Raw genomic sequence first — 9074 nt, forward strand, 5'->3', positions numbered from 1 at the left:
AAAAAATAGAACAAATGTAAACATTTCAATGCTATTTATTTAAAAAAAAATTTGTTTACCAAAGTGTAGAGTAAAATGGCTGAATTGTGCAAAGCCACTAGGTGAATAGATTTTGAGGCATCTAATAAGAATTTTTTTAAAACGAGTTACTGCACATGTGCAATGAAGTTTTATACTTTGCACTTTAAATTTTTCCTTCAATGCCAAAATAATATACATCAAGGTGGAATTACTTGCCTTTTCCCCTTACATTTGTGTTAAGAACATATACTGTAAATATGTAATCTTAAAAATCAAGAATGGACTTACTTCCTTTGGTTTGGTTTGGTTTTTTTTTAATGGAGGGCATAGATATTTGGCAAAAGATTCTCAATAAAAGATTGGATAACCCAAATATGCTGAAGTAAATTTTATGGCCAAACTTTAGACTTCTAAAAGGCAGGGTTTATAATGGCAGTGCTGGTACAGCCTTAACACAGCCACAATCTGTGATGCCATGTAAAAGCACTTGGGGACTTTACAGATCTTCATTGTAGAACTGATTGTGACATAAGAGTAGTAAAAATAGTTATACTCATAACAATAGAAAACCTGACAAGAAAAAAAACTTGTGCATATAGTGTTGATTTCAACAGATTCGTTTGAAGCCGAGTGTTCACATCATGAATTTTTATATAGGGTTTTTTCCTGCAGACAAAGTTAAATGGGCTTAAAAACATTAGTATGATGGTCTTCTTCATCAGTTATGACCTTGACACTACCCAGTAACTAAAATCTCCACTTACGTGCAGGCTGTAACTAGAAAAGTACAACTTTTGCTTTTCTTATTAGTACTGTGAAAGATGCCTTTAGAAAACATTTATGGCTTTAACTTTTGCTGGTTGGTAGCTGTGATTTTTTTAATGATATTATTTAAGAATAAAATCTGTTGGGTACGTCCATGAATGGAGTTTTTGCACTTGGTTTCATATACTTTGCACATTTTATTTTTTAAAGGATGTGTCACGATGACCAAAGGTAGAACTGTGGTGTTTTCAATCAAAATATGATTTCTTTGTAAGTGTACTTACAGCTGGCTTTATGTAAGTTTTCACTCTCTTCCATTATCCCAGTTGGGTAATGTTTGAATAGTGAACATATGCAAATCTCCTGTTCTGTGCTTCGCAGTTTTACTTTAAAATTAAATTACGTTATACACTGTGAAAATGCACATTGAGGTCTGCTTCTCAGAACTGTGCTTGCAAAATGTCTAAATCCCACCTAAGTTTCATCTTAGAGAAGCATTTTATTTGCTTATAAGCTAGATGTTGCACAAATATACTGAGATGTTTTTAAATTTTTTGATATACGATTGAAATTAGCTGTTTGAGAAACTGCATCAGAAGTTCTCATTATTCCATATTTGTTGTTGTTAAAATACATGTAAACAAAACATCCACATTGATCGGAGTACAATATCAAATTTGTAGAAATTTCAAGGGGTTTGATAGACTTTTCATGAAAGTTCTGACTATATAAGTAGAAAAGTTATGCTAGCTGTGACAGATATTGCAACAACTTAAGAATGTTTTTGTGAAATTTGAAATAAAATGAACAAGAACCTACATTTTTGTGTTTAAAGTAATTATAGCAATATCTTTGAATATAGTTTGAAGTAGAGCACATGATGACCAAGCCAGAAACTATGGAGGTGTAGTTAACGATACTGTTGTTAACTGGTATTTCAAGATGGTTGATTTGAGGTGGTTATGGTTTTATGGCCTGTTACTTCAGTGATCTCTACAAAGAAAATGGACATTTTGTACAATGAAAAAATAATTGAATATATCTTATTTCAAAGCATTGTTTATTCTTTGTAATAAAGTGGTTGTCCTATAAAATGAGTTGTATGTCGGTACTTTAAATTGAGAACTATTTGTGTACAAATTTCAAAGGTCAGAGTCCTTTGAAAGATTTGGTCTTCTAGGTTTTAAACTTAAGGATTTGCTTTAAGAGGTACAAGGAAGGAGGGCACTTTCATGATACAGACATGAATGTCAACAGTACCTTTCCCAGAACAATTTTAGATTAAGAAATTTCCGGACTATTCAAATGCATCTCTTCTGCCTGTCCCAAAGAAAATTAGTTGGATAAGGAAAGACAGATCAAATGTGAGTAAATTAAAAAGTCTTTTTCTTCTTCCTAGTCATGACTGAAATAACACTTTTTTTTAAAAAAACGTCAGGTTGTCATTTATTGAAAGCAAAAGTTTAAAAAAAAAATACTTTCAAATTTGAATTCTTCTTTCTTGTATAAGAAATATTTGTTTCCCAACGAATAGCAGATGTTCTGTAAATGCACATTTTGCAGTTAAGATTAAAATACCTTTGTTTTTGCTTATTAACAAACCTCAGTTATGGTCAAAAATAGGGAATGATTCCCAAGGTCCTCTCATTCTGACATGGAAGCACTAGCAGCAGTGTCCTTTTAAAATATTTTTTCAATGGTAAAAATATCTACAATTTCTTTGCCAGACTTGAGCTGTTTGCTTCAGTTCACTTGACAATACTAATCTGTCAATCAGCCTTGTTTTGATGTGCCACAACAGTATCTTAGTATTGCCAGTTATTCAAGATTGTTCTCCTTGGATGGTTCCAGGACACTTTGAAGACTGTGTAGAAAAGTTGTTTTGACACTGACGTTTAGAGGTTGTTTGAACTGCATATTTTAACTGCAAGTTTATAAATAAACAACAAGACACTGAAAGATTGACACATCACAGTGAGAAAAGATGTTAGTGAGGGACTCATCCCAATAATTGCAATGACCATGTGTATATGACTCAGTACTATTCACTAGATGTTCTCCAAACCCATGAGTGGTTAGGTTATCACTGAACTTAATGTCTCCTGGTCAATACCCATTATGAGTTTGTTTTTTATAGTGTTTATTGCCTTAGACCTTAGTCCATCCCATCCTTTGCTGCACATTGGGCTACCCACATTTGTCATCCTTGCCTGTCAACTGCCTTTCTCTCCAGATCTTCCCATTTCATGTTGAGGTGCTTGATGTCGTTCAGAACTGTTTGTTTCCATGTTATTCGCAGTCTTCCTCTTTTTGTGTTTTTCTGGCTTCCATTCAAGAGCGGTATTTGGTAAGCGTCGTTTACCAGTCTACTGGGGGGAGCTGAATGAGGAGAAAAACTGCTAAAAATTATCAGGTAAGAAGTTTCTTGGTCTGTTGCACAACTTCTCTCCTCATTCGTCATTAATGGGAAGTTGCCAGCAGTGAATCACAGTAGTAGGGGTAAAGGATAAGCAGGTTTAATTATAGCAGAATAATAGGCAGGAATGGAAGATCTCCCCTCCCTCCATATAAAGCTAGAAATTGTGGTAACCAGCCCAGAAGCATGTTCCTACCAAAGGTGGCAGCTGCTGCTGCAGACGAATGAAAATGTACTCATTCTGCAGGTGAGGTTACTACGTTTTCCTCAATGCCACTAGGGCAGAGTTGGGCAAGCTATGGCCTGCGGGACCGTCCTGCCTGGCCCTTAAGCTCCCTGCTGGGGAGGCTAGCCCCCCCAGCCCCTCCCCTGAAGCCTCGGCTCACCATGCTGCCAGTGGTCTGGGTGGCGGGGCTGTGAGAGTCGCCAGGTGTGGTGTATTAAATTGCTCCCTGTATGAATGTGTTACGTTATGGAGCACCAGGACTGGCAGTCATGAGTAGTACACCGTAAGTGGCACATTCTTACAGGGAGCAATTTATTATACTACACCTGCGTAGGGAAGGCAGTGCCTCCCCAAACAGCCTGTCCCCTATACGCCCCCTCCCACTTCCCACCCCCCTTAGAACCTGCGACTATCTAACCCCCCCCGCTCCTTGTCCCCTGACTGCCCCTCTGGGACCCCACCCCCTATCCAATCCCCCCTGCTTCCTGTCCCTTGACTACCCTGACCATATCCATACCCCAACTCTCTGACAGGCTCCCCGGGACTCCCATGCCTATCCAACTGCCCCTGTTCCTTGTCCCCTGAGACCTCCTGCCCCTTATCCAACCCTCCCCACCCCCTTACCATGCTGCTCAAAGCACCAGGAGTGGCAGCCGTTAAGTAATACACCGTAAGTAGTACATTCCTTTGAGAAGCAATCTAATACACTACACTGGCCCTCTATACAGTTTTGGAACCCTGATGTGGCCCTCAGGCCAAAAAGTTTGCTCACCCCTGCCCTAGGGACTTTTGTGAATAATTTCCCAGATGCCTAGCATGCCAACCGGTGGAGATTTTAACATCTTAGCTGCAAAGTTGTTGCAGACATCAGGCCTTGGCATTTTGGATAGAACGAGATGAACAGGGTACAGTTGGCATAGGTACTCTCCATATGCTTGTGATGTATCTTTAGCGTACTAGGAATGCTTATTTATGGGAAACCTTCCAGAAGGAGTGCTAAGAGGTAGAACAAAATGATGGAAGAACTCTTTCCCAGGAATTGCGGATTGAGGAATTTACTCATGAAGAGAGGTTTCTGGAACTCTAAGAATATCCTTTTTCTCCCACCAGCAGCATGGTTCTTGTATAGACAGGGGAACTAATTCCAAAGCTTGCCTGTTGGAGGGAAGGGCCATCCTGGAGTTGCATTCAATGGGGTGTTGGGTTTTTTGTTTTTCACTTTCTCTCAAGTATCTTCTTAGTGAACATGTAACATTTTAAACATTAGTGAACATTTTAAAGACAGTGTGGCTGCTTTTTAAAACCCAAATAAAAAAACCTTAAGGCTCAAATATATCTTCAAAGAAAAAGGGGAAACATTAAAACCTGTGAGCTACTGACAGCAGTTTTGAAGGTTATTTTTATGTTTAACAATACAAATGTGAAAATACTGCATGTCACATGTACAAACAGTTAGTGTAAAAACTATTTCAAACTGTTTTTTGAAAATACACAAAGTGAGTGCTTGTTCCCTTCCAGTTGTTCCCTTCAGTTGTGAAAAGTGCAAAACCTATGTCTTGGGTTGCAGTGTACTCATGGTAACATTTTAGTATCTGATATTCTGATTTTAGATTGTGACTACATGGGTCTTGTGTACAATGCGATTTAGCTACCACTGCAACCCCCTACACCGCAACCATTTACACCAGTGAAGTGTGGTTTATTTGAAATGAGTAAGCTGCCTTGATATAAATCATATTTAGGCTGAGGGTAGGCAGTGGTGTAGCTACAGTTTAGTATAGTATAAGATCTTGAAAATGTTTACTCCTGGTTTGTGTTTATCAAGAAAAAACATTATGGTAGGAAAGTTTCTGTAAAATGAATTTAGAAATAACAGGAATTCTAGTTGCCCTAAACAATGTAGTAATTACCTGTGCCTAGACTTCTTCCTAGCTAGAAGAATGAGGGAGATTACAAGGATATCTAGTGGAAAAACTGACTGACAATGTATAGGGATGGATCTGAATTTGGCTGCCAATTACTGAAAACAGAAAAGGAGTTGAAGCAGTATCACCACCTTATTGGAGGGCCTTGTTAATAAAGGGCAAAGCAGTCAGACGTATATGAAATGTTACCATGTCTACACTGGCCTAACCCCAATCCTCACAATTATTTTGAAGAGGAATAGTTGAGGTGTATTAACCTTATAGAAGATTAAATTACACAGACATGTATCAAATGCCTGCGATGTAAGAATTTGGCTTGACCATCTCCTGGCAGCCAGCTAATCCTCTGACGATGCAATTCTGAGGAAGTAGTGTTGCGGGATATCTGTGACGTGTCTAATGTAGAAGCCCTAGAAGCAGGCTGTCTGGCAGGCATTGAAATGTTCCTAGCAGTAGAACAAATCCTCCTGATTAGGAACTGTGTGTTAAGTCTATGATTAAAGAGAGTACCTATTGCTCCAGGTTGACTAAGCAATGCCTTTCTACAATGCAATCTGATTATTCCCGGAGGAGGGCAAGGCATAACTACTGTGGTGTGTCTTATGAGTATAGCTGGTGATACTCTCACACTGTTTACTGCTGTCCCCATCTCCAGCTGATGCAAGAAGAGCAGTGGTGATGGGGTATGGATTCCCTTTCAAACTTACCAGGATAATTACTAAGGTAGTAACTGAAGAGATTTGTAAGAAAACCTAAACCCCAGATTAGTCAGCTCCCCTATAACTAGTCATAAGAGAGACTAACAGTGGCAGATCAGAGAAGAAATGGCTTGCTGATAGCCTTAAGTAAATGAAACAGCTAGAAGTGGGCTTTAGTTCCCCCTTCCATTATGTAGTAATGAAATGCCTATGGATGAGCAAATCAGCAGGTATGTCGCTATCTTGAGTAAATGAGGACCTAGCTGTTCCTGACTGTCTACCTAAGAAAATGAGACAATAGCATAAGCAGTCCATAAGAAGTCATTAAAGTTATGCCCCCAAATAATAGCTGGTATGCTCCTTAATGAAATTGGTTGCTCATGCTGAACCCTAAGAGCAAGAACTGGGATATTAATTGGAGAAAATAGGGTTCTTGCCCTCCATGACTTAACCAGGCACCCTGACTCAGATCTATAAATGTGGACATTTACCCCCAAATTAGAGATGTTCTCAATGGTTGGGGATATGAAGGTGACTCCTGCATTGTACATTACCAGAGAACTTGGAGATGAATTTCTGATTGGAAATGATGAGGTAGAAACATCAAGTACTGGATTATTACTGTCTTGTGGTTGCAAGTACTGAAGCATATACCACTGGGATATGTGAGAGGGGAAACAAGTTTATATGCAAAACAAAATTGTAAGCTTTCAACTGTTAATATTTTACCAAAAGTAATCTAAAATCTGATATTTTGTGTGGGATGGCCCAGAGCAATTACTAGGGATGCAAGAGTTAAATTGTCAATGTTCAAACTGTTTCCTTTTGAATAATAGACTTTAGCCTCCTGAGAGTGTTATTTCATACAAAGGCAAACCAGATACCATCACTTCTGATAAATGCAGCATACAGCCTGCTGTACTGTAAGAGGATATTCCAGAAATTGACCCTTGCACTTTGCCTGGAAGGGTTTCTGAGAGAGTGCATAGCAGAATTACTATAAACACTGATGTCTTTTCTTTTAACTGCACTGCAACCACAAGGTGGAGGCAATAGTTTAGTTTTATATGTACCGGGCACCAAATTTCAAAACTACTGTATGTGGAGGAGCAACTATGCTGCCTACCTAGGGACCACAGCTTTAGACAGCTGGGCATTGAACTAGCACTGATCTTTCTATTAGCTTTACATTATCTTTTACCTGCCACTGATGAAACACAGCATGCCATTCAGTTTCATGCTAGCCTTGCAAGTAAGTTGATCAACATGCAGTTGCCTAAGATGAATAATTTACAAGTCTCTTGCAGGGTGTAAGTTCTGAATAGTTGCACCTGCCAATAAAAATGCAAGCTATTTCTGAAGAAAGGTCTTTCCCTTTGGAAGGGAAAAGGAAACAGGCACTCTACTGTAACAGTATGCCCATAGTGTGAGTTGCAGTAGTTTCGATGTGTGTAATTCCTACTTTACTAGTCTAGTTGCATCTATCCTGGTGCACTTTACCCAGCTAGTTTAACAGCAGGGGGGAGGAGAACCTATTCCCCCCCCGCCCCTGAGTGGAAATATTAAAACTCTATTTTACAAAGTATTTAGGCCTCAAACTAAAGACTGCATCTAAATGTATTTTTAAGATGAAAGTAATGTAGAGAATAGGAAGAGTGTAACAGTTTATTATTTCTCCTCTTTCCTTTTTTTCATTCATGCTAGAAGTTTACTTACTAGTAGTATTTTCCATCTATGGTAAAGAGACAGCTACTATTAAAGTAAACTGAAATCTATTAAGAAAAGCCATCCCCCTTCTTGCCCACATTTTACCCTGCACAAAACAAGCCCTAGGGATTCAGTCTAAAAACAGATACCTGATCATTTAAAAAAAAAAATCCAAGTCTGCACAGATGAAATGAAACATTATTCCCTTCTAAAGGTGCTAGCATGCAAAGAATTCCACAGCCTAAATGAGGATAATGCTAGATGTTAGTGAAATAAGTTTTTTCCCCAGTGGTGTTATGCAGCAGCCTCTGTTGAGGTATCCTTCTGCAAGCCACTTGTACTGTATATGCTGCACTGCTTTAGGTACAATGAACCATATACTCCATTCCACTGGAGAAAGGGGAGCAAAATGAGTAAGATCATGCAGAAATTTAGGTGGCAGGCTTGGAAGAGAAAAGCCACTGTTTTCAGTTGCGAGCTGCCATTTGCCTCTCCACATAGTTGACAAGTCACCCTATTTCCCCCTCCCTCCCACAGCACTTACTTGCCTAAAATATGTTAATACTGTGCAGAGCAGTATTAACTACTCACCCTACACTCTGTGAATCCCAGCTACTGAGGAAGCAGGGAGACCTGTAAACCTCAAGGAAGCTTGAGTGGAGACTGACTAATCCATACTGAATGCAGATGGACACATAAGCACAGGTCAGCAACATTTTATAATCTGTTTCCATACATACTAAAAGTCCACTCTACACACTTTGGCTACACCACATAATTCAATACACAGCAGAGACCAACCAGGGGGAGCAAAGGCACAAGCTAAAACTATCAAAACACAAGTACTTAATGTTTGGCACCTAAATAAATGGGGTGACGTGTGAAAGTGCTGAGCACCAGTAATGAAAAAGTGTTAGAGGGGCCCAACAAGTCAGACCCCTTTTGGGTGGGGGAGGAGACTTTAAGCACCCTTATTTGACAACTTTGGCCACAGTAGTTTAACTCTCTTCCCCTTTTATATGTGGAAAAGGGCCAAAAGACCAAGTAAAGAAGTTTTAACCAAGAATTCCGATATTAGGCTGCCATTACATGCTTTCAGCTACAATAAAACTATTGCGCATGCTGCATGAGGTGATCTTTCATACACTAGTGCTATTTAGAGTTAACATTAAAATGTGAAACAAGGTAACAAGCTCGATGTCTGGAAAGAATCAGGGTTACATTACTTCTGAAAAAAAAAAAAAAACAGTCAAACAAAGCTTTATTATAGAACTGCACTTGGGATAAAGCATCAGATGACATGACCAAATTGATGT

Source organism: Dermochelys coriacea, chromosome 1 (genome assembly GCF_009764565.3).
Source record: "Dermochelys coriacea isolate rDerCor1 chromosome 1, rDerCor1.pri.v4, whole genome shotgun sequence".
Lineage (NCBI taxonomy): Eukaryota > Metazoa > Chordata > Testudines > Dermochelyidae > Dermochelys > Dermochelys coriacea.